Genomic DNA, 27,734 nt, shown 5'->3' with positions numbered 1-27,734 from the left:
TTTTAATATAGCCTTATAGCCTGCTGTAGCAGACTATACCAGCTATTAAAGGCCCGCTCCAGCGTTAAAGGCCCGAGCCGAAGGGAGTGGGACTTTAATAGTCGGTATAGCCCAGCTACGAAGGGCTATAAGGCTATTAGAACATTCTGCCACTAGAGGGCAGAATGTTCTAACATATAAAACAAAGGCATCAGGAAGCGCGAGGGGATTGAAATACCCTCAGGGTCCCTGAAGCCTTTGTTCACAGCCACAGCTGTGAGCAAAGAAACATTCCAATGTTGGAGTTCCGGGTTTATACCAGCCATTATAAGCCCAGAGCTACTCCATTGTTTTCAATGGCGCTCCCAACATTCCAATGTTCTAATATAGCCTTATAGCCCGCCGTAGCGGGCTATACGGCTATTAAAGGCCCGCCCCATTCGGCTTGGGCCTTTAACAAGAGAGCGGGACTTTAATAGCCGGTATAGCTTAGCTACGAAGGGCTATAAGGCTATTAGAACATTCTGCCACTAAAGGGCAGAATATTCTAACAAATTAAAGAAAGGCCTCTTGAAGCCCCGAGAGGCCTTTGTTTAAACAATATTGGAATGTTGCTCTGCGGGCCTTTACCGGCCCTTAGAAGAACAGAGCACTCCATTGTCTTCAATGGAGTGGTCCACATTCCAATGTTCTAATACTGACTAAAAACGTTTCCTCCTTGAAGATGAGGGTAGAAGGACAGGAAAACAGAAAGTGATGGTCAAACCTAAGATTTATAGGCATACCAAAAGTAAAAGAGCAGAACTCCTCAGTTTTCTAAATGATTAATAATCATATTCACACATGCCATGCCTGTCTTCAAAGAGGAGCTAATCATTGCAAGAGCTCACTGGGTCCCGCTTACTCTGCATCTAAATAATTGCTACCCGAAAATGATTTTATTGAACTGTGGGGTTGCCCAAGTGAAATAAAAACAATTGTTAATGGCAATTAAACAGGAGTATAACATAGCTAATGAGTATAATTTTCAGATTTGTTTTCGAAATGTCCTTGGAGATTCCTAAGCGCAGAAAAGATTTTTAGCTAATTATTCCTTTTTTTTAGAAAAGGGACGGTGTGCAGGCGATGCCTACGTACCCAGCCAGGTTGAAGGTGTTCATTGACAGACCATTTGCTTAAATGACGCTAAAAATAAACAGGATTGCTTCAAAAGTGACTTTTTAGGTGTATCATGATCTGTTAAGGGGAAAGGTTCTAATTTTCCTTTTCTTCATTTCCCACATGTGAGAAAATAAGTTTAGAGACGATCTCAGATCTCTCTGAGGTTTGGGGCTTTTTTTTTTTCTTTTTCATTTCATTTGACAAAATTCACTTGACGGAATGTGGGGGGTGCTCTCTGTTCTCCTTCAGCCCTATGGAGGGCATCTAGGCGCTATAAGAGCCCTCCTTTTGTTGTATGGGTGGGTAAGCCAGTAAAGTGAGGTGGTCCTTGTTGGAAGATGGGTGGAGGGTAATACAATGGGTGGATAACAAGTAAGTTCAGGACAGGAATGTGGTAGGAATTTCAAATAAAACTGAGTCTTCAAGTGAGCCAGATTAATATATTATCATTAAACAGAAACAGAATAAATAATCATAGTAAAAAGAAAGCCTTTCTTAGATGTGCTTATGACCAAAATATCTCCATATTATTCCTGCAAGCAACACGCTTGAAGAAAGTCATGCTCTTGAGGTTAAAGTTCTGGTCTCCATTTACAGTATTAACTAATTCCTCAACTTCTGAACTAAACATTTAAACTAGAATTAGCGTTAATCTCCCCTGGAGACCCACTAATCCCACAGTAAAGTAAGATGTTTTATTTCCCAATCGTTTTGAGACCGCTACCCATATAGATGATTTTTATTATCTAAAAAATGGTTCTATAGCATAACCAATTTTCTTCCAAACTACTTTTTGGGATCATACCGCTCTCACCCTCAGTTTACAGCTACAGCTTTTCTGTAGGAATATTGTAGTTAGAAACTGAAGCCAATAGTTCTGTTTAAAGAGGAATGTTCTAAAAGGATCAACATTCAATTTTTATAAGGCTAATATAGGGTCAGCTTGGTTAGAAATATTATAGGAGGCTTTTAAAGTGACTATAAGAGGAGCGGTGATAACCAGATAGAAGCACACCTAAATAACGAGTTTAATCAAGTTAATTATCATAAATGAGAACACATTTTTTTCGTCTGGATAAAGAATAGTAAACTCCCGTACGGTAGGACAGCAGAATTTGGAGGAGTGAGAATGCAGTGGGAAATTGCTAGCATGACATTTAGAATCACATGAGAGTGCAAATACTATCACTAACATACAAACTCCAATAGCCACTCAGTGGTAATGGACACGAAAGAATCAAGAGGTATATTTTTGGATAATTCCCAAGGTAAATATGCTGAACTAAAACAAATGCCAGATGAAATAATTTATGAATATTTAGGCCAATGGGATATTCCAAATATATCAGAAGTTCAGGTTCAGGGGTTAATACACCTGTTTACTTAGGAGGGAGTACTGTCAATCATTAAGAGTCTCTAAAAGGGGAAAGCAATAGCAGGAGTTGGTTATTCCGGGGCCATACATTAAACCTTTTTAAATGAACTTTGCTCCTGCATGGTACAGTTATTCAATCATATTCTTCTAGGTGATTAAATCCCCCCTTCTTTCTAGAAAGGCAATTTATTCTGCTTCTAAAAAAAGGGGAAAGATCATATTGACAAATAGCCCTTTTGAAAACAGATAGAAATGACTTGGGAATAGAATGGCTGTACTACTCATTTAGTTAATTCATGATAACTAAAAGGGTTTTATCCTGGGCAGTCAGCTATATGCATTTTCTGGTAGATGCACTTGATTATGTTACGCTGTGTAATATCAGAGCGTACTTTATTTTGATAGATGCAAAAAAGGCATTTGATTTGGGGTGTTGGTGATTTCTCTTTGCTGTACTCAATAAGATGGAATTTCTCACACAACTAGCTAACACTATTTTAGTGCTTTACAAATGAGCGTAGCCTCACTGATACTAAACATATCAACAATCCCCAAAATTATTATCACTCAGTGTATTAGATAAGGCTGACCACTCTCACCAATTCGTTTTGCTTTCTATATTAGGCAACTTCAGAGATTAAAACTATTGCAAACAGCTCACCAAAGTTAAAATTACATGTGACCGATCTTGTAATATACTATACCTGACACTCACTCTACTCTAACAAATATTTTTTTTCATGTAATAGCAGGTTTCTCAAAAGGAAGGGGATATAAAGTCAATAAATTGAAAACAGAAATCTTACTGTTCAATTTATCAGTCCAGATGCGCCCAGATTTTTTAGCTATCAGTTAATAAAAAACACACCTAAAAGATATATAGGGATTTGGATTATGGAAGAAATTGAAGATAGATATATATAAATTTAATTCTCAGACCTTCATAAATACAATACTGATTTTTTTGGAGAACTGGAGCAGTCTTCCCATCTCTATTATTGGTAGAACTGAAATGATTAAAATGTACACACTTTCACTTCTAACATTCGAATTCTCTACGCTCAAAACTGTGTTATATGATTAAATAAATTAAGAGATTAGAGGGGGTAAAAGGCCACTTAATATGGTGTAAAGAATCACCTGAAATAAGCCTGTAGAAGCTGCAGTTTCCAAAGGGTAATGGGGAACTGGCTATACAACATTTTCGGAATTACTATTATGCTACCTTTCTGAGTGTGTCGTCTTGCCTATTCAATCTGGTTGAAAATTGGATATATGATAATTTATTTTTTAATCAAATAATCACCCAAATTCCCCACCCATCATTTTTTTCAAATGGATACGTAATCATAGATTGATTCGATACCGCTTGGCCAATCTCTGTAATATAAGATTGCTCCAATTGGTCAGGTATTTTTCAATCCTTAATATACATGCACAATCTCATCAGTTGTCCATTCTCTCCAAAATCACTGAAAAGGAAGTAGTATGATGGGGAAAATTGGGTTTAATTTAAGTAGAGGATTGGGTTAGTAATGATAATACTATACCTTTGGAAAGTATATAGGCAAAGATTATCGATATTTGAATATGCAAGTCATCAGTGCATTGAATACTGTCCCTAAAGGCCATATAGAAAATATGAAAGAACTGGTCATTTACTTATTTAGGAAATGGTTAAATATTCTTAAGACCAGCTATTGGCTTTCCTTCCTACAAATGCAAACAGAGAAAAATTGTCAGTTACTACTGGAAATTACTAAAGAATGGGAAAATGAAACCTCTTTGTAACTCTGTCGCCCTGATTGCGAGAATATTGCCTGTTTATCTTATCTTTACTGCTAGGTGAACTGCAAGAGAATGCATTTGCTTAAACAGTGGTTGGCTTATTACACCCCAGTTTAATTAAGTTAGTCCAAGGTAATCTTCTTCCATTTCCATAATGTGAAGAACTTGGCACAATGATCCATATGATTTGGTCATGCAATCAAGTTCAGTCATTTTGGTCAAGATTATGCATTTCAAGGGAAAAGTGCTTCCCTACACAGATTCTTGCAGATCTAAAATCAGTATAATTTGGGGGATCTAGATAGCTAGAGCTCCCAGATGAAACACCAAGGGAAGTGTGGTTTTATAGCAATGGTGGTTGTAAGTCTATAATTACAGCAAGTTGCCAGTCAAAAGAGTGGGTAAATAAACTAAAACTGGTATATAGGGAAACAGAAATGTATGCAACAGGTGGGAGGGGTGAGTAAATTTAACAAAAAGTGGTCTTCATTTAAGGATGGTTTACATATTGATTAAATATATACTGATTGTTTATCTTAAAAGGTGATTACAATGTTCTCACATATAGGATCATGGGGAAAAATGGGTTAGTAATAGTAAGAAGCTATGAAAACAAATCTGTATTTTCTTTTAAGGAAAAGGTAATATAGCAAACCAGGAATATAATATGTTTTGAGCTTGCAATGAAAAATAAATTATATTTAAAAAAAGGCACACTAACCTGGAAAACCAGATGTAACAGGAGCCGTGGTAGTTTCCTCACTTTCCCAAACCCACAGCCAATCCTGCACTAATATCGTGAAGATTTGTGGTAGCCCTGGGATAAGGTAAATGGGAAATGAGAGAAAAACAGAGACACTGGATGCCTGGTTGCACAGCTAGGATTCAAGCTGTACTACACCAGTGTTGATATCTAAAAAGTAAAGACTTTAAACCGAATATTTATGTTTTATTGCCAATGATATACCTACTGACACTCTCTGCTGACACTCTTTAATTTCACTCTCTATTGTAACTAAAAACTCAATCCTTCTTCTGAGCTGAAATACAATTACTTTTATTATGAATCACAATCAGGGTTACAATCAATACAATTAATGTTAACATAGTAACTGTGCATTACAATCAGGGTTTCACTCAGTTGTTTGCTAACAGGAACTACCTTTAATATTAGGAAATCATTTTACATTCTTGGTTTACATTCAGAATAACAAGTGGATACGTTTGACATCAAAAGCTTTTCTTCTTATTGCATGTTTAATGTCTATCCATCGTCATTATATATTTACTGGCATTCATTTTAGCATACTGTACCGCAATAATTCTGTACCAATATATTTTCTTTGGAGTTTCCAAAAACAGTTCATAACCCATATGTGTAACTCCTTGTAGAATAACCAGAGCCCTAGAGTTCAGAATACTAAACGATGATTCTGGAGTGACCGCTCCTGGTCTGTACTATAGAGTTTATAATCCTAATGGACGACTCCTTTTGAAAATAAACAAGTGCTATGGAGTTTGTAATCCCAATGGACGACTGTTTGTGGAAACAACATGTGTAAGTCTACATCCTTGCATGGTACTTCAGTGGTTCCAAGATGTCTTTTGTTGACTTCACGGAAGAGCAAATGACAGGATTGCAAGAGGTTCTGGGCGCAGCAGCTATGTATCATGATTGCCCAGCAAGGATTCTATGGATGACGAGGGGTTTGAGAACCTTGTGTATTCATGGGGCATGTAGTCCTTCTTCGTTTCGGGTGTTTCATAGAGCTAATCTTTGTGAGATGTGAGGGATTTACCCAGGCAGTGCCACACCCTGCCCTGCACATCCTTACACCCTCTTCTGCTCCTCAATACATGCATGTTCGTGAGCCTCAGTGTACAGTATCATGCGGGACCAGCACATGACAGTAAGTGCAACCTGCACAGCACCCAGTAGAATGTTTATCCTTATTATTTGTTGCTTACACAAAACAATGAACAAGCATTGGCAAACCTTATGAGTCTCAGCTCTAAAACGCAGAACTATTGGCTTTGCCTCTGCTTTTTTCAGTGTGATTTGAATGTAAATGCATGCATCACACATCATGCTGCATGCACATGTGTATGTGGTGAAGCACTGTGGCCATTTATAATTACAGTTCTAACATGGCTGGAGTCCCTCTTACAAACGTATATTTGAAGTTAAAAATAATTAAAACAAAGCGAGTGCCAGTGCAAAAACCGGAAGTGATCGGCTGAGTAGTAGTAAATTAAAATAATTTAAAAAAATCTAAGGTGGAGACTGGGAAGGGGAACATTAGGGAGTGCAGGAGGAAAGTAAAAAGAGAGGGAACAGTAGACTGAAGCAAGAAGGGAAGAGAGCAAAGAAACAAACACACTCCTAAGGAGTGATAAACGCAAAAGAAAAGAAAACCATTGGCTTACGCATAACAGATCAACTTGCATAATCCTTATTCAACCAATAGCAATGCGCAAAGTTCCACAGAGTGAATTCAAATTAGTTTTTCCTGGAACTACAGAAACATTTGACATATAAATGCTGCAGGTTACATTGAGAAAGGCAATGTGAAAAGTGGTAGTTAAAACTAACATACGTTCATAATATCTTAATAGTCAGCCAGCGAGCTTTAACATGATTTTAAAGGACAGCGGATATTTGTTTAGCCGGAACCTATCAACAATAGGAAAAAAATGGGCAAACGACAGCAGGCAGGCTGTGTAAAGAACTCAGGGGCTAGTACTTCTTCTCATGATAAGGCTGCATAAATTACCCCTGGCTGCGCTAATAAAATAACCATGTGCGCTAATAAAATAACCATGTACTGTATCAGCCACTATATAACTGAAACTCTGTTCAGAATATGAATGTCTAATAGATGCTCTGTAGTATTTCCTTATTTGCGTAAATGTAAATATTTGAACCAAATACCCTATTTTATGTTTTACTAGGGGCAGCACCTCAGTTAGCGCGGAGTAGCGTCACTCCCCCACCTAAATTGCACCCAAAAGCCTCAGAAATGAAAAATTAAATGGTAATAAAGTGAATTTATAACCATTTTATTTTTCATCCCTCCTGTCCCAAACCGAGTGTCAGGACAGGACGGGCTTGCACAGTGACGGCAGCAGGGAGGAGTCCCTGCGCATGTCCCTTTGGCCAGTCGTCTTGCCACGGCCAGCCACACATGCGCACTTTGAAAGGTCTAACTCAGCTATCTGAAGACAGCTGGGTTAGAGCAAGTGCAGGGCTCCAGTGCCCAAGGGAGGGGTGAGAGAGGCCCCTCCCTCCAATCCTGGCGCTGCTCTCATGCTGGTGAGAGCAGCGCCAGGATTGGTTAAGGGTGGTGGATGGGGCCCACGTTGGAATGCCGGAGTAGGACGACGAACTTCAGGGAGGTGTCCATGTTTAAGCTAAGTGACTTTTTTTTATTTATACCCACCACACATTTGCCCACCCCACCCGTTCCCATAGATAGCAACCACGACAGGGTTTTACCCTTTTAAGATCTGTAAAACATTTATCGGTTTATTTACCACAATTTGGCTTATTATGACCACAACAAAAATATTTGTTCGAAGTAAACCGGCAGGTAAAAAAGCTGGGTAATAATTTACAAAAGGAAAAGTGAGGCGGTACTGATCAGTGTGGTGATGGGATAAATGCCATACAAGTGTCAAAAATGCAACAGAGAATTTCACATTTCAAGTTTTAAACAGATCATTCCCCATACCTCTAAAGATGAATCACCCATGAGACTCAATGACAGTATGGCCTAGCACTATGGGACTTTTTTTGAGAAATAAGTGCACAACGAGAGAGCTATTCAGATTTGGAAGGAATGGCAAGTGGTGAAAAAGAAAGATTTACCAATTTTGAGGTCATATGTCAAAAATCGGTTTAGAATTGATTTGGTAACTAGAAATTAACACTGACCATTTGACCTTTGAAAATAATGGCTACTTGGAGTTCTGGCGATATATTTTCAATACTGTGTACCATTGCTTTTTGAATTCATGAATTTCAGCTTAATTCTTACTTTGTGTATTTCCCTTGACGTGTAGTTCCTATAAATCTATATGGAATCTGAGCGTTTAGACAACATAAACTGTGGGATTTTTATCCAGATTGATTCCAGACAACCCCACCGGGTATGTTCGCCTGTTTACTGGTTAGCTCACTGTGCCACTATAAACTTCTCTTACCAAGGAGAGAATAGTGCCTGGCAACTATCGAACATGATAACCCTATTCCCATCACGGATCATGGAAACAGTACAGTACTTTTCGCTCAGTCACTCATGCTCACTTTGTCTCAGAGAGATACACAGAATAAAACGGTGGGGACGTTTTTCATTAAGCATTTATTGAATTAGCGTCATTCTAGTGTAAAATAGGTGTGCTGAAACAATCATAAGACAGAAACAGATATGAATGATTCTAAGCACCAACAGAGTAAATGGATGGTAGATTTCTACCATAGTCCTAAAACAATGTATATCTGCAAGCATATAAGTACATGACAGTAATAATGTGTACTCCTATGATGCAGCCCTAACTAGATGTACCTAAGTGTATCTAGCATGTATGTAGGTGTAGAGCCAAGAATCCCCCAAAGATGAAGCCAACCCCATTACCTGAAGTTAGAGACTGTGGGACCCCGTCTTGGTCTTGAGATGGACACCCCGCGAGGGATGACAGACCACTGCGAGCTGGAGTGTCTGCGTGCAGGAACCTCAGCGTCTCACGTCAGTGTGTCAGCATGGAAATCTTTCTCTTCTGCCTGCCCCAGCAAAGATATGGTGTATATATACCCAAAACGTACCCTCAGAAGTTATTGCCCGGATCATGAACTATTGGGACCGGGACACGTCTCTTCGCCTAGCAAGAGAACGGGGCGACACCACATGGCAGGGCTCTAAATTGTCGCTCTATCCGGATTTCACGCTTATGGTACAGGAAGCCCGCCGTAAATCCAACAGAGTCAAAGCCACCCTCCGGAACTTGGGCCTCAAATATAGCATGCTCTATCCCGCAAGGTTGCGGGTGGACGTTAATGGCCGCACCTGCATCTTCGACACGCCTAACGAGGCGCAGGAGTTCTGCCAAACATATAAACTGAACAATGGTCAGGCAAAGGCGAATGGTGCGGGGTCCTCCCCTCCATGCAGCGGCTCCAATGCCAGCGTCGAACTGTTTTCCAATAATGACATGGGCTAATGGACTATTGTTACGTTTTCATTGCATGCAGGTGTGATTCTACTTCATGGGATAATTTCTATTTGTTGTCAAGTAATTTTTTCATTAGCTGGGCGTCTTACGTGGTGTTTCCACCCCTCGAGGTGTATGCCATTGGCAAATTTCTTATAACTCAGATGCATCTTTGCAATCATTTGCTGCTCCTACTTGGATGTTTATTTGATGCCATGCTTTGTTGTCTATTGGGATATGGTCCACACTATAAGGGAGGTGAGGTTGGGTGGGAGGTGGTGGGGGGGGCTAGGTTTCTCGCACAAATGTTTAAGTTTATTTGTGATTTAGCTCACTGTGCTATTTGTTTTTCCATTATGGTTCATGGCTCTGTATAAATTGAGCAAGCTTGTACGATGGCCAAGTTAGGCAACATCAGTGGCCCCTCCGGTTTGTCCCTGATCTCTGGGAATGTTCGGGGCCTTAACAATAATCGGAAGTGTAAACAGGTGGTCCATTATCTACAACAGCACAACGTGGATATAGCTTTTTTACAAGAAACACATTTCCCACATTACACTCCATACAATTTGCCCTGGGCTGGGGGCGGCATAGATACTTTTCCAATTACAGTAGCTATGCTAGGGGAACGGCGATCCTTCTCCACAAGCGGGTACCCTTCCATTTACACACAGTGATTAGCGACAGCGAGGGCCGTTATACGATTGTCACCGGGAAATTGATGGGCCATACCATTGCACTTGTCAGTGTTTATGCCTCAAACAGTGACTGTCCCGAATTCTTTTATTCAATACAAGCCCACCTAGCAAAGCTTGATTCAGTCAATCTGGTTATAGGGGGGGATTTGAATATAATCCTCAACCCCGCACTAGACAGCACCTCTGTCTCGCCAGGTACTAACCCGCGCTCGCACTGGGCCCTCCTCGACCCCTGTGAAACCTTTTCCCTCCTAGATGTATGACGCCAACACAACCCGTCAATGACAGCCTACACGCATTATTCTGGTCAGCATAACACATGGAAGCGGACCAACTACTGGCTCCTGTCCTCAGACATTTGCTTCTGGTATCATTTCACAACGACTCTCCCTAGAAAATATTCTGATCATTCCCCCGTTCTCCTTCACCTTAAGGTCCCATGTCCTGAGGGATATGAGCGGCAGTGGCGTTTTCCGAGTCGGGTCCTTAACGATGACCTATTTCACGGGGAGGTTTGGAAAGCCATTGAGGGCTATTTTAATATTAACACGGGCTTGGTGGACACTTGGGCAATCCTATGGGAGGCATTTAAAGACTACATTAGGGGTGTCTGCATCTCCAAACACGCAGGTGTGCTCAAAGACCTGCGAGCGACTCTCTCGTTTAGAGCAGGAACTCACGACATTAGACGAGGAATCCCTCCTTCGCTCCACATCAGACACCATTCAGCGTCACCTCACCCTCCTTACAGAATATAGAGATTCAGCTGACCGTGAGATTTTCTTTCTCGAAAAATACCAAACAGCTGGCCGATACGGCGAAGGTGAGAGACCAGGTCGTACCTTGGCAAAGATGTTCAAGCCACATTATAGCAAAGCGTATATTATCAGCTTGCGGTCCCCGGACGGCCAGCTGCATACAGACACTATCGAGATCTGCGACAGTTTCTTGGAGTATTATACCTCCTTATACATTAGGGCAGCGATGGACCCCATGGCGCAAGAAGCCTATCTATCCGAAATAGCCATGGTATATTTAGAAAAACACATGCAGGAATTTTTATCGGAGCCTTTTTCAATGCAGGAGATCAATGGCTCCACTGTGCCGGGTCTGGACGCCTTTACCGGGTATTTTTATAAATCCTACAAGGACCTGTTAGCGCCCAGATTGCTGGAGGTATATAACAAGGCCCTAGAGAAGAAAATGTTACCCCCTACACTCAGAGAAGCGCTCCTTATTCTGCTGCCCAAACCAGGTAAGGATCCCACACTGTGTGGCTCATATCGCCCTTTATCATTACTTAACTTAGACAGCAAAATCCTAGCCAAAATAATCTCCCTTCGTCTGTCTCAACTGATTTTTTTGGTTTCGCCCGCTCAGTCAGGCTTTGTCCCTCACAGATCCACTTCTTTAAATCTTAGGACTTTGGTTGCCACGTTGCACATAATCAAACCCAAGACCACTGCTGCAGTGGTTCTGTTGGATGCTGAGAAGGCATTTGATTTCCTGGAGTGGCTATTCTTTGTTTCCATCATGCGGCGGATGGGTATGCCCAGAGGTTTTGTGGGAATAACGGAATTACTTTACAGTGGCCCAATGGTGAGTCTGCGCCTGATTGGCTCACTATCCCGCCCTTTCTCTGTGTCTCGAGGTACCAGACAGGGCTGCCCCTTGTCTCCTTTATTTTTTATCCTCGCCATGGACCCCTTAGTCCGAAACCTCCAGGAGATACATCTGCAAAGGGGCCTCCAATTCAATACCGGCCCCCTGCTGACATCCCTATATGCGGATAACATTAACTTCTACGTTAGGGAGCCCCAGACGAATCTTGAACCTCTGATCAGAGAAACGATTAGATTTGACTTATACTCGGTCCTAAACATTAACTGGTGCAAATCTGTACTATTTCCACTAACATCTGGTAGAGTGAGGTGGGAAAATGAATTTCCAGTTGAGTGGTGCACTGACTTCACCAAGTATTTGGGTATTCATATCCATCTGGATACTGCCCACATTATCCGTCTTAATTATGGACAAGCTATTGATGCCCTTGAATCCCAAATAGAGAAGTGGCTGCGGCTCCCGTTGTCCATGGCTGGACGGGTCGCTTTGATTAAAATGATAGTGCTTCCCAAATTCCTATATCTTTTTAACAATATCCCCATTCACCTACCAAACAGCCTTTGTTCAACATTACGATCCCTCCTGATTCGACTGACCTGGGGGGGCAAGCAGCCTAGGGTGAGGTGGCAGGTGTTGACCCTGCCTTATGACAGATGTGGGTTTGGGGTCCCCAACTTCAAACTTTATTATCTCGTAGCACAGTGCAGCTACGCGCATGCCTGCTTCCATCCGGAAGCCAGAATTCCATTTCTGCACCCGGAGGCGGACTTGGTGCTACCAGGCCTATTGTCTACAGTACCCCCCAAAGATATAACCTGAGACCCTTGTGAAATACAGACTGTTTCTACCACCAGTTGGGCCTGGGATAAACTAAGGCGTACAATGGGGGTTTCCATTCTATATTCTTCGGCCCTTCCACTTCCCATCTCTCGGTGGATGCCAGTCACAAGTGAGAGACTGGTGCAGCGTACTCTGGCGTCCTTTAACATCCTTAAATGTGGCGACCTGTTCCCGGGTGGACACATCTTCTCCATGACGGAAGAGGACCGTTTCCGAAATGCCACTTTCATGGCTCATTTTATTATGGGTCGCATACGGTCTGGGCTCCGAGGTTTGCTGCCTAGTTTCCCCGTAGAACCAGACTCGTTTGCTCCCCTCACCACAATCATTGAGTACCAGGGGGGTGAATATCTCGTCTCTAAATTGTATAGAGCTTGCTCTGCCGTGATCCCCTGCAATGACGATAGAATTCGCAAGAGCTGGGAGGAAGACCTGGGCCACCCCATTTTAGATGAGCAGTTGGACAAGTGCTGTGCTGTCACGCAGAATGTTTCTTTAAACAGTCGTCATAAACTGCTTCATTTCAAATTCTTGCTCAGGATGTACGTTACACCAGAGAAGGTACATAGAACCGATCAGTCCCGGCCACATAACTGTTTGAAATGTGGGGCTCCTCACGCGGATTTTGCTCATCTCACCTGGACATGCAATAAACTATAGAGTTATTGGGAGGCAGTTCATTTGACGTTGGGTAAAATGCTTGGCTTATCCCTTATCCCCATACCAGAAGTGGCGTTGCTGGGTTACGAGGAAAATTTTCTCAAAGGGGTCCGGAGATTTGCTGTTATCAGTTTACTGTTAGATAAAAGAGAAATTGCCCTCACCTGGGTAATAAAAGGGTCCCAACTCTTCAAGGCTCGTTGAACAGCTTAGCATATTGTGATACACATAGTGAAGTTTATGCCTCCACACTGCCCCAATCCTCATGACCTAAAGACATCTGGGGTCTACTCAGGATCTATTCGACTGCAGAACACCAAGCAGCTGGGTCACAGATGGAACACGGTAGGGTCCCCACTGTGGTCGGTTAAGGTCACTGTGCACCAGCCGCGGCCCGTGGAGGGAGTTCCGTGGGGCAGAGAGGCGGGGCGGGGGAGGGGCAGGGTGGGGGGTACTAAAAACTGGAATATGGATAATTGGAGGTAAGTAAACAATTAAATAAATAAAACGAATTTCGTAGCACGCGCTGCATTGCATTTTGCGATGCAGCGCACGCTACGAAATTTGTTTTCTATATTCTTTTGTTTACTTACCTCCAATTATCCATATTCCAGTTTTTAGTACCCCCCACCCTGCTCCTCCCCTGCCCCGCCTCTCTGCCCCACGGAACTCCCTCCACCGGCCGCGGCTGCTGTGCACTGATTATATGTCAGGGACGTCTTTATTATTTGGGGTTGGCTCTACTTTTGGATGACGTTTAGACGATTTCTATATTAAATGCTGCCTCCTAGGGTGATGGGGGAGGGAGGTTCCTGAAATGTATTCCTTCTGCCGGGGGCGGGAGCAAAACCGTCAGGTAAGCCGTTTCATCTGACAGCTGGCTTTATATTAGTTTAAGCTTGGATGATTAGACAACACAGGTTTATCGTTTTTCCTCTGTACGAGTTCGCAGTGAGCACTCATGATGTTTCTTTTTCCTGTAATGTTTCAAAAGGATAAATAAAGTTAAAAAAAGGTACCCTCAGAAGTTCTACCTTGCTGTGTCATGTCGGCCGAGGATGACGGAAGAGATGACCCTTATACATAGTTTATTCAGCACCTTACCTAGGTAGAAGGTCAATACGAAAAATCGTTATGTAGTACAATGGCAGGGAAATGTAGGTGAAAGGTTAGGTGACTACTAAGGCCCATTTTGGGGTACATTACAAAACGTAACACCCTCTGTCGATCAGTGTTGATATGAACTTCGAATTACATCCATGATAAAGGAGCATGATATCTAGGTGTTGGACCTGATATCATTGGTGTGGTTTTCCCCAACCTTTTGCCTCCATCCTCCTGTTTTTGCTGGCCTTATTACTCTGCACATTTTACCACTGCTAACCACTGCTAGAGTGTTTGTGCTCTCTACTTTAAACATGGTAAAATTGGCTTAGCCCCAATTGGCATCTTTAATTTAATCATCAGTCCCTAGTGAAGTGGTACTCCATGTACCAAGGGCCTGTAAATTAAATGCTGCTAGTGGGCCTGCAGCATTATGTCACGTTTTGTGTCTAAAGACTTGTAATTTAAAACCCTATTTAATGGCAATGTCGGATTTTAAGTCACAACTCTGTAAAGGCCACTTTTAGGAAGTTGTCAGTTTCTTGTCCCAACTATTTGGTTCCTGCAGCCAGTATACTGGATCACATGACCAGGTGTAGTTGGCAGTTGGTCTTTATGCATTTCTCCCAGACAGTGAGGCAAAGAGGGAATAGATGTAAAAGGATGGGCAATCTCTGACTTGATAAGAGGAACGAACTGTCACCAACCACACTTGCACATCACAAAGCCTCTGCCTGAGCACGCTCACAAATCCTTTGACACTAAACTTTTGTGCCTCGAGACAAGCTGCTGCCACGGCAGGGAGGCAAGAAATTCCAAGTCCCTCTGGAGGTGGGAACTTAGAGGGAAACAGCCATCGCGACGCGGCTGACTCCCCGCATGCCATTACATCGCAAGGGTTACAACGCATGTGATGTAACAACGCGTACCCATTACTACGCATTTGTTTACATTGCACGCGCTTTTAAAACACATACTATGTAAAAAAAATGGCAATCCACCTCGTTGTGAGGAGACAGAGGCTCTTCCGTTTCCTTACATCGACGTGCACCGCCCCTCAGAGCCGACGTGAAGCAAGAACTAGGAGGAGAGAAGAACCACAAGGAGAGAGAGGTAAGGGGGACTGGGCCTGGGGTTACTTTTTTAGGGTAAAAGGGTGTCGGGTGGGGTGTGTGTAGTGCAGGGTAGTGTTTTAGGGTTCAGGGTAGTGTTAGGGGTTCGTGCAGGGTAGTGTTTAAGTGTGAGGAGGACTGGGGGTTGGTGGATGGTCGTGCTGGGATAGTGTTTTAGGGTTTAGGGTAGTGTCGGGGGGTCGTGCAGGGTAGTGTTTTAGTGTAGGGAGAGGACTGGGGGTCGGTAGAGGGTCGTGCTGGGGGTAGTGTGTTAGGGTTTAGGGTAGTGTTGGAGGGGTTGTGCAGGGTTGTGTTAAAGTGTAGGGAGAGGACTGGGGGTCGGGGAGGGTCGTGCTGGGGTAGTGTTTTAGGGTAGTTTCGGGGGTCATGCGTTGTAGTGTTTAGGTGTAGGGAGAGGATTGGGGGTCAAGGGAGGGTCATGCTGGTGTAGTGATATAGGGTTCAGGGTAGTTTAGGGGAGTCGTGCAGGGTAGTGTTTTAGTGTAGGGAGAGGACTAGGGGTTGGGGTCGGGTCAGGCCGGGGGTAGTGTTTTAGGGTAGTGTCGGGGTCGTGCAGGGTAGTGTTTTAGGGTAGGGAGAGGACTGGAGATCAGGGGAGGGTCATGCTGCGGTAGTGTTTTAGGGTTTAGGGTAGTGTCGGGGGATCGTGCAGGGTAGTGTTTTGGGGTAGTGAAAGGAATGGGGGTTGGGGCAGGGTCGTGCAGGGGTACTAAATTAGGGTTTAGGGTAGGAAAGGGTACTGTAACTTACCTTTCATACTTGTACCATGAGTATACCTTTACCACGCATGCCTTTGCGTTGTAATGGAATGCGTGGTAAAGGCATATTTGTGGTAAAAGTATGCGATGTAATGGTAGGTCATTGTAATTGACAACGCGTAGTCATACCCACGTTGTAATGGCACGCATGGTATTAGTACACGTTGTAATGAGTCATATTCAACTCTAGAGCCTTCTTCTTCTTCAAAGCTGGACCGAAGAATAAATATTGGACCCTCAGAACCAATTCTTCAGTACACCTCTGGACTTGTGAAATACTCGAAAGATACAATGCTCTGCAACTCAGATTTAAGGTACTTTGTTCAGTGAGTCTAATTTGGTCCTTGTACCCGGCCTGCCCTTCATCACAGTTGGCTTTAACTTGTGACTTTGTCCTAGTCTGGTGCTCCCAGATATCACAGTTAGCTCTGTGTGCTTCTAAGCACTGTTTTCCCTTAAATCTTTAAAGTTGCATATTTCTGGTTTCTCAAAATTGGGTTTTTGTCATTTTGATCTCAAATAATTTATTACATTTTACTCTATTTTTCAGAACTGGTGGGGGAGTTTTCTTGTGTTGTGTTTCACTTTATTACTGTATGAAGTGTTGCATAAATACTATACACATTGCCTCTAAATTAAGCCTGACTGGTTTTGTGGCAAGTTACCTGAGGATTAAGCACACATTAATTTAGGTTTTGTTTGTATTTCACCCTGGAAGAAATTGTGGTTGCTGCTTGAGTAGGGGTTCACTCCCCTCAATCATTCGCCCAATTTCCAACACTAGGCATTAGAATCAATTTGCAAGAAACTGCGGCCCAATTTTAGGCCAAGCCTGCAACAGTGCATATAATGCATGTGCTTGCCCTTGTGATGCACTGTTGTTTACAATAAAGAGCTTGGAGCCCGCCCATTGCTTACCATTTGTTGGCTTCAGTGTCAGTCTTCTATGCAGCCTCCTAATTGGTCAGTGCAGGATAAAGCATCACTTCCATTCCTTTTGAAGGAGCATGGGCCAAACAAAGATTGATTCAACTTAGTTCTTCTTCCCCCTCCCACTCCTTCTGCCCCCATCTGGGACTCCCTCCCTCCTCCCCTACACCTCTGTCATTTTGTTTTCCCCATGCTCCACCTTCTCTCGCTGTCCGTTATTGCTGCTCCCCCTCCCTACCCCTCGTGTTGGCTCGCCCACACTTTTCAACATATTGCACAGCAGCGTGGGAGGCTGAGAGACATGGCTTAAAAAAGACACTATGACGTAGCAAAGCTGGTCGCGTCATATCTCTTTTTCTCTTGACTTTAAGTCTCACGCTACTTTACAACATGTGTTTTGGTTTTTTGGGAATTTTATAAGGCACAAATTTGACCCGAAGGTTTCAGAGCGCTTTACATGAGCCCCAGTTGCGTTTCAGAAGGACACATTCATTTTTGTTAGGCACGGGGAGATTAAGAGATTTGCCCAGAATCACAGGATGTTGAGTGTCATCGCTGAGTCTTGAACCAGGTTCTTCAGATTTGAGGTCGACTGCCCTAGCCTGGCCACATCCTCTCCCCGAGTTGTTAAAAACATTGTCAGAGACAATAGATCTTGCATAGCCGAGACCCTTGGATTTGCCAGTACTTGTTTTGGGAAAGGGATGCACGCTCAGCCCGGTTTGACTAACCTGGAGCTCTGCCAGAGGCGTCACAGGCTACAGCTGTGAGAGAAGCACATTTCCAATATCCTGCTTTTTGTGCTGCCTTCAACTAACAAGTGCTATCCCTCTGTTCAATTATTGATCAAATTCAATTTGACGGGGTTTATTGTGAGCGTTCGCAGCATTAGAGCTGCTCCGCGTGTAAGTGGAGCTTTTCACATTTCTTTGTGGTCAGAAGTAAGCATTTGCTTGGAAATGAATGTCATAAATGAGTTTACGTGTAGAGGGAATAAAGTGCAATAACAACAGTGTGCTGTTTTCGATAATGTTGCAACACTTACTGAAATTGTGTGTTTTTAGACCATGTGGTAAATAATGGCTTTGATTTAAAAGGCTAGGGCATGTCTGCTTTCCACTTCTACACCCTGCCTTTTCCCATCACTCCGATAACAACCAAAGACAACGGAATGCACTTGTGCTACAGTGCGAAGTTTGAGGGCTGATATCTGGGATAACTACCCTCTACCATAAGCTATTACACCAGTTCCACAGAGGAACGAGGCCAAAGGCCACTTGCCTTTTTAATGTCATACAACTTTAGGCTAACTTACAATAGTTTTTTTTTTTAATTATGTTTGTGCACGTTATTCCTTATAATTCATGGTCACACCATAACCCTCTGTTTTCCTTTATTTTGAATCGTTGGATTCTTACTGGTTGTGATGAAGAAGATTTTACCCTTGCAGGTGTGGTGTCCTGCAAGCCCAGGTACTCGCCAATAACTATGCCACACATGGAGATAAATGTTTTTATTTCATCATTCTTACGTCACAGGCCTATGGTGTATGGTGGGAACCAAACGAGTTCCAGCGTTCTTTTATTTACAAGACACTACAGCAGGTTTGTAGAATGAGTGTGGAATTTGCCCTGGAAGAAAATCAAGCTAAATTTCCTGAAATTGTGTGGCAGCCACATACGTTTTATTCAAGCCAATATCAAACCTTAATGTTATCGTTTTAAATGTGTGACAGGCCCAGTCTTTTCCCCTATGCCGAACAGCAACAGTGCGATATGCAATTATGCTATTGTAAATGTCTCCTTATCAGCTAACTTCTGAGAGTTTGTAAGAGAAATGCATTACAGATGATTGGGTAATGGAAAGCAGGATTTCCTTTAAAAGATTGAGTGAAAGAATTCTCATCAGAAAGCTGTTTTCACAGTTTACTAGCAATGACACTAGGCACTGTGGTGTTACAACTCACCACTAATCAAATACTGCAGTACAGTTATAGTGTCACTTTCCTATTACAAATAATCCAGGCCTCCATGTAAATTATACAGAATAATAGGTGGATAAATATGAATAAATGTAATGGTTTTCAAAGATGGATTCGGAGTAACATCAAATACACACCGAAAGAAAAATATCTCCTTTACGAAGTTTCTGATCAACAAGCAGGTGTTGTGTATGGTCCCTCTATCCCTCTGCCCGTGGTCTTATCATATGAGCGGGGGTAGAGGAGTAATGGGAGAGCCGCACACAACATTGCCTCACCTGCATCTGCCCCAGCTCCTGTTCCATATTACACTTGGTGTTCTGCTACCCACCCCCACAATCCTCTGACCATCCTTCACCTCCATGGCCCATATTTTCAAACCCATACCTGGCATGTTGCCAACCTCTCACACAACATCAGCGTTGGTCTCTCCTCTACTCTAAAATATTTTAACAATGCACCTGGTATCCTGACAAACACACATCACCCTCTCTTCAATGTCCAATGCCCTCCCTGTGTCCAAATATAAAATATAATGCCTGTCTTCCTCCCACCCGCCCCCAGTACTCACTGTACCTACTGTGCCTTTCCTAGCCCTTTTGCTGATGGTAAACTCTCTGGTCATCATGTAGTAGAGAGTTGTTGCTGCAGTGAAAGGAAGTTTAACTCTGAATTCCATTTCAATGTGGGTCTGCAGAGATTTGCAGTTGACAAAGGGTCTGGCTGTTGGTGAATGGATTGTGCTGCCTGCCTTTTTCTTGTCTCCCTCAGGTTTGCAGAGACCTGAGGGAGGCAGAAGAAAGGTGGATAAGACTGTGAGACATCCCCCTATTCCAATAGGGTCTCTGGAGATCTGGGTGATATAAAGGAATACTGAGGAACCAAGTACTTCCATTGGTGACATCACAGCAGTGAAAACAATGCCTGTTTTTATCTGCTATGTTATAATACCAGTAAGATATCTGGATTAAAAAATAATATTAGGTGTGGGACTTGGTCTACTCTTTAGAATCACCCTAAAAAATGTTGCCTTCACCCCTCCTGTTTTCTGAAACTTGTTTTTGTTGGCATCAGGACGCTGTGCACTTTACCACTGCTAACCAGTGCTAAAATGCTTGTGCTCTCTCCTTCAAACATGGTGGAATTGGCTTACACCGAATTGGCACATTTAATTTACTTGTAAGTCCCTAGTAAAGTGGTACTGCATGTACCCAGGGACTAGAAATTCAATATTACTAGTGGGCCTGCAGCACTTATTGTCCCACCCACTTAAGTAGTCTTTTGAAACATGGCTTAGGTCTGCCATTGCAACCTCTGTGTAGTTGTAAACTGCTAATTCGACCTGGCAAAATAACTCTTTTGCTAGTCCTAAACCTCCCTTTTTAATACATATAAGTCATGCTCCTATGAGGCCTACCTCCCTATAGGATAACAGTGGGCTACCACAGTACAATAAAATAGTGGTAACCTTTCTTTGGGAACAAGTAGAAATGTCATGTTTGGTCTCTAAAGAATTGTAATTTAAAATCCTCTTTCATGGTAAAGTCGGATTTTATTTCACAATTCTGAAAATGTCATTTTTGGAAAGTTTAAAAAAAAATGTTTTTAATTCCTTTACTTCAGTGACTGGTGCATTACATAAAACATTTTTTTAGAGAACTATTTTTTGATAAAAAGACTCAGACTAACACCCTAGCTTTCCTTTCCTTCTTCTCTTTTCTAATCCTTGTCATTTTTGTAGGCTATTTAACGTTTCTCCAACGTGGAATAACTAAAGATCTATGGTTAAAGCACAGATTGGCTACTCTCTCTCAAGGTAAACAAATAGGTGATGGTAATAGAGAGTGGAAAGTGATATACATGAAGGTGTAAGTGTTAACACAAGCACTCTTTTCCCTTTCTTCTTTCAGCTCTGTTTCGGTTCCAGGTCCTGAAGAGAAACCCCTAAAAAGAATGTAGGGGTTCGAAACGCGTAGACCTTGTTCTATGACCAAACAAGTGCACACGGAATTTGTATCAGTTTAACCAGTCCCTCTCACAATAATGCATTAGTTGATCAATTGAATTATCTAGGTTAAACTGAATACGTAACTGTTGAAAACATTTTGTAAGATTACAACCCCGCGGGTTGCTTCCCATCCCCTTTTTTTGCTTTGATTATGATTGCCTCATGTGTATGTTGTTATTATTATTTGTTAATTGTGTGTGGAACCCCAACTCACAAATTGGGTTACACTTTGAATGTAAGTCTTGTCAAAATTATATGTGGACACATTACATGTAATTTACAACATGTGTGTGTTGAGTTGTCAGGTGGTTTATGAAATCATTAATAGATTTGAAAGAACAACATTATGAACAAAAAATCTAAAATTGAGTGTTATATTTTTCATTTCAAATTGACCTAAAATGAAATAAATTATTTTCAATCACAATGAATGGCACGTGTGGTTTGAGTAAGTAATTGGTTTCTAAGTTGTTGATTCAGTACTGGCATGTATGTTGTTAACATTTTTGGAAAGTTGGCATCTTCTTGTTCTAACCATTTGGTGCCTGCATCTTATCTCCTGGGTCACATGACTGTGATTAGAGTGGCCTTTGTGTATTCCTACCAGGCAGTGAGACAAAGGGAGGCTAGATGTTGGCAGGATGCGTTATTCTGCTAGGATGGAAGGAATGGAACTGTTCCCTACCATACTTATATTTCAAGGGAGCTGCCTCAGCACACACACAAAGAACTTCACACTCTCGGAGCCTGAGCAGAGATAAAGGAAATTCTAGAACCAACTGTTGGGGGGGAATTCTAGAATTTTCTTCCACTTTAAAGCTGGAACCAGGTCCCTCATACTCACTCTTCAGTTCACACCCGGACCTGTGGAGGACAATCAGAAGGCCTGCTTTGTATGTCAGAGTACTGCCCAGCTGCTTGAGTCTGGTTTGTACCTCAGAGGCCTACCTTGTTGCTACGAGAGGAATACCCTGTTGCTACGAGAGGACTGCCCTGATGCTTGAAGTCTTGCTTGAACTGTCAGGGGATTGCCCTGCTCTTTGAAAATTACCTTGCTGCTTGACCCCAGGATAACCAGATTGACTCCAAGGGCTAGTTAGCTGCCCTCCTGTTCTAAGCAACAAGGACACCAAAACTCCAGTAACTTGAACCCTGCCACTCTACCATTACTGAAGTGAGCCCTACCCTCCAAATGGTGCCCACCCAGTCCTGGACACTTGGAAGTTATGCTAAAGGGACCAAACAACCAAAACCCAGAACTTGGGACATAAAAATCATTCAGCCATCAAGTTCTCTGAAAATCGACAGGGGATCAAGACCTACCTGCTGGCCGATCCGCCCTCTGTGCATCGCCGGTCGGTTTCACTTTATGGTAGCTCCCCCAATGTTCGTCTCCACAGCAAAATCCTGTTTGATGGCTAATTACAGAAGAGGTATCCAGCCACTTGGATCCCTCATCAGCTACAGGCTGCAGCTTCGTCCTGCTTAAGAATTTTGACTTCTAAACAAGTAACAAAGTCCGAGTGTAGAAATCTTCACGTTGACTTTGACCAGCGGCTCCCCAATGACGACGCCTACTCCTCAAACATCACTGGCTGCCTTGCGCTGCTGAACTTTACCTTCTCAGAATATTTTTTTTAATGTATTTCTTGATCTTCATATGTGACAGTTAAAATAGCACTACACTCAGGAACACAGCGGAGATAGTAAGGCACCATAATGAATACAGCAAAGACATGAGCATGGTAATGTCATCACAGACAGTGCGTACATGCAAATGAAGGAACAGGGCCATGGCATAAGTGGGGGGCATATGGGGCAGTATGAAAGGGAAAGGGCAAAGAGGACAGCGAGGATGAGAGGTATGGTCAGTCTGAAGTATCTGATTAACGGGTGAGCAGGTAGTCCCGCAAGGGCTGCCAGAAATCTTTAGGGAGCGAAGTTCAAGGTCGGAGTAGCACATAGTCCTCACTGACACCATCACAATATGCCATGCTTTTAAGCCAAGCTGCAGCTATGGGGACCGGATCGTTGCCCCAATGCACCCCCACCTCACGTTCGGCCAGCAGGAGTTCCATCTATACAAGCCTGCGCCTAGACTTAGGGATGTCACTGGTGCAACCCAGACGTGCTAAAAGGGGGTCCGGTACAACCGCCACTCCAGTCATGGCTGAAATGTGGCTGACGACAGACGCCCAATGCAAGCGTATCTTTGGACAAGTTAGTTTTGCAAAATCTGCACTAGTGAAAAACATTTAAGACAGTAGTTGGATTGCGTGGGATCAAATGTTGCCATGTCAGAGGGGGAGAGGTGTCCATGCCTCTAAATTTTAAATGTCATGGTTTATGTCAGTGGTTGACCGAGATGTGCTGGGTCTATGAGCAGCAATGGAACCACCCTTTGTCTGTAAGGGGGTAGCCCAGGTCCACCCCCAGGCCTCCCGGATGCAAGTAGTTGTGTCAGGCTTCATGGCAATGCAGAGTTGGTATAACCTGGAGACCAACGGTCCCCATCAGTATCCGACATGACGAGCGTCAGTGGGGAAAATCATCCAGTGCTAAGGGATAGGAAGGCAGGAGAGAGTATAGAGTATTATTTAGTCATTGTGACATGAAGTGGTCCATGTATGAGGTGTTCTGGAAGCGGGTATCGTCGGCATGTGTAAAGACATGGCCATCAGAAAAAATTTATTGAGGTTGTGGCGGTGGAAACTTCTCAGAAAGGTTTCTCAAAAACTTCTTCTAAATCCAAAGGTAAGCCAAGACCAATCTCAATTCACCCTGTGCGATTAGATGTCCACGGTTGGCTCTTTGATCATTATGACACTAGCTTTAACTAAAAACTGAAAATTCATAACTTTGGTTCTACTGATAGGATGTTTGTTATTTTGGTGTAAAATAATTTATTATATTTATCTTATGTTTTTCTAAATTGGTGTGGGATTCTTCTTGTGTTGTGTTTTCACTTTATTACTGTTTGTGTGCTGCAGAAATAATACCCTATACACTGCCTCTGAGTTAAGCCTGACAGCTCTTGTGCCAAGTTATCAGAGGGTTAAGCACAGGTTAATTTAGTGACTTTTTCTGATTCACCCTGGCAGGGGATGAGTCGTAAGTATTTGGGACAAGTGAGCTCCCGGAATTCTGAAGACAGTAGGGTTAGAAAGGGCCAGCACAGTTTGGAAAATGATACCCCTTGGTTGGATAAGGAGAGAGTAATGCGTTCCATCCCTATTATTTGCCAAAGATAGTGCAACCAACCCAAGTGTGTGGGTAGCAGCCCCGTACCACAGTGAGATAAAATGTTCTGCAGGGCCACACCCAGGGCCAGGCCAATTTTTCTGCCCCGCAGTGACCTAAGAGGGAATGTAAGAGGAGTGGGGATGCCTAGAACTATGTAGGCTGGAAATCTGGGAAGTTCCGTGTCTAAGTGGGTATCAATTACCTGCGCCCAGTAACCCTGTATTTTCAGGCAGCCCCACAGGATATGTAGCAGCGTGCTGGGTAGCCCGCTGTGGCACCAACACTCTGGTGATCTGGACGGGTTAAATTTGTGCAATGTGTGTAATACCAATAAGTAGAGATTTTTTGTAGCGGTTGCGATGCTGGCGATGTTATGGGCGGTGTGCCGTTGTAACGCCCTGAACGTCTCAGGATCGTTTAACAGACACGATAATGAGAACGCAACCACTTGTGAAGGTTTAGTTATTTTAATGAAGGCAAAAATCATACAAGGAATAAACAAAGGTTATAGTCACTGGAATCCTCCAGGCTAAGTACGTTACCAGCCCACAGCACGGATGGTCCTAACCGTCCTCTGCATATACGCCGATCACGGCGTATGCCAACAGAGGGCAGAAATGAAATGGCCGACAATGCCAATCGGTAGGCTGTGAGGGGCACGAAGAGTGTTGGGGAGAATCGAGGAGTCAGGGAAACACCCAGCCGGGGTCTCTACCTGAAGGGAGCAGCCGCTCAACCTCTTCCTCAGACTGCACCGGGACGCGGAGTCACCTCCTGGTGATGCGTCCCCGATACCCCAATCACAAGCAAAGAAGACTGAACCGAGAGCAGCCGCTCGATCGATCCCGTGGACTTCCGAGTCTGTAACGCGGCAAACACCTCCTGGTGTGCGTTACAGCTGGCAGTCCCTGTATCTCTGGTCGGGCTGGGAGTTACGACTCCAACCAGCAAAAGCGCCACTGCGCTTTGACTCAGCCGAGTCAAAAAGCGAAGCTCAATGGTTATCCGGTAGAGCTTCCGGGTCCTTCACAGGTGACGATGGGGCAAGACACGGCCCAGGGAGTAACGACTCGACCTACCTCCGTTCTTGCCTTACTGGAGCACCACTCCGGAACACTGCTCTTCACTAAGCAGGTACGTCGGTGTAAACACAATATCCGACAGCGTTGTACCTCCCGGTTCCTCCCTTTATAGGGCGTGTTTTCCTTGAGTTATGTACCAGCTCTCCTGTTTACATAAGGGCGTGTTTTCCTTGAGTTATGTAACAGCTCTCCTGTTTACATAAGGGCGTGTTTTCCTTGAGTTATGTAACAGCTCTCCTGTTTACATAACCTCTCAACCGCTAAGCATCCTGGGAGATGTAGTCCGTTTTCGCTGGTTACCGTTTTCCTCCCCTCGCATGACAGGAATTCTTGACAGCCGTGCTTGGTATTAGATATTTCCCCACTCCTTTACCGTTAGTTCCCTACCTATTTCGGTCTCCCTTTTGTCCCGCCTGAGCTTGTTATCTACGACTGCTATAGCAATGAACTCCTCCTTGACTACTGCTTTCAGGGCCTCCCATAGAGTAGAGACCGAGACCTCTGGGGTGTCATTGATTGACAAGTAGTCCTCGATTGTCTTGGTGACCTAGGCAATAACCTCTGGACGCTGGAACATGTCTCTAAGTCTAAGTCGGGATCGCGAGAGTCACCATCACTGCCGTGTGATCAGATCGAGAGCGAGGCTCAATCTCCGTTGATTGGACTACAGAAGCAGCCTCCGAGTTGCCTCAGAAATAGATGAGTCTAGCATAGGTCTTGTGGGCATGCGAGTAAAAGGTGTAGTCTTGGGAGTGTAGGTTCGACAATCTCCATATGTCCATTAAGCCCATGTCCCAGGACACCCCCGTGCCGCACGGCCACCAGCTGTGTGTGCACCCCTCGCTGCTGCTCGCAGCCTCGCTGTCTGCCTGCCCTAGCTGCCTGCCTCACTCTCAATTGCCCCAGCAGTTCCGCCGTATTTTCACTGTTATTGTCGTTTTGTTAGCCTCTCTGCATTAACCTTGTTGTTTTTTCCCCCTGTGCCGTTTTTTTCACTGTTATTGTCGTTTTGTTAGCCTCTCTGCATTAACCTTGTTGTTTTTTCCCCCTGTGTCGTATTTTCACTGTTATTGTCGTTTTGTTAGCCTCTCTGCATTAACCTTGTTGTTTTTTCCCCCTGTGCCGTTTTTTCACTGTTATTGTCGTTTTGTTAGCCTCTCTGCATTAACCCTGTTGTTTTTCCCCCCGTGCCGTTTTTTTCACTGTTATTGTCGTTTTGTTAGCCTCTCTGCATTAACCTTGTTGTTTTTTCCCCCTGTGCCGTTTTTTCACTGTTATTGTCGTTTTGTTAGCCTCACTGCATTAACCTTGTTGTTTTTTCCCCCTGTGCCGTATTTTCACTGTTTTTGTCGTTTTGTTAGCCTCTCTGCATTAACCTTGTTGTTTTTCCCCCTGTGCTTTGCCCCCCCGTTCCCCGCTTCCCGCCGCCGTCCACGCGGCCACGCCCCCTTTTCGTTCTGTGACCTCCCCGCCTCCCAGCTGCTCCTCCCTCCCACTTAGCCTTAAATGGCGACCGCGCGGACGCGCCGATTGTGCGCTGAAGGCGCGCCAAAGGCAAGCCCGTCTGCACCCGTCCACGCCTGGACCGCGCCCAGCGCCAGGACCCCTGGTCCCCGCCGATGCAAGCCTACTCGACTGACCCACGACGCCGCCACCCTCAACGCACTCAACGCCGGCCGTAACCCTGCCTGCCACCGAGCCACCCCGAGACGCACCCACGGCCCCTTCGCCTGCTAAGCCTGCCGCTTCACCTGCCACCGGGCCAGCACCACCCCAGCCAAGCCGAGCACCAGCAGCAACCACCTCGAGTGCATCCTGCTGAACACCCGTTCCGTCCACAGGCACGCCATGGAACTCTGGGACCTGCTCGACACGACAGCGCCGGACGTCGCCTTCCTCACCGAAACCTGGATGAACGCCTCCTCAGCGTCCGACATCGCCATAGCCATTCCGGACGGATACAAGATCACCCGGAAGGACCGCGCCATCATACACAAGAACACCATCCGCATCTCGACTAACGCCGACGAAACCTTCACTACCGCTGAACACCTACACTTCCAGATACACGCTAACCCCAAGACCACCCTCCGAGGCACCCTCATCTACAGACCACCGGGACCACGCACACAATTCAGCGAAGACATCGCAGACTTCATCAGC

The sequence above is a fragment of the Triturus cristatus genome, chromosome 7 (genome assembly GCF_964204655.1).
Source record: "Triturus cristatus chromosome 7, aTriCri1.1, whole genome shotgun sequence".
In the NCBI taxonomy this organism is placed as follows: domain Eukaryota; kingdom Metazoa; phylum Chordata; class Amphibia; order Caudata; family Salamandridae; genus Triturus; species Triturus cristatus.
The sequence above is the reverse complement of the archived record's forward strand: the minus strand, read 5'-3'. Positions refer to the sequence as shown.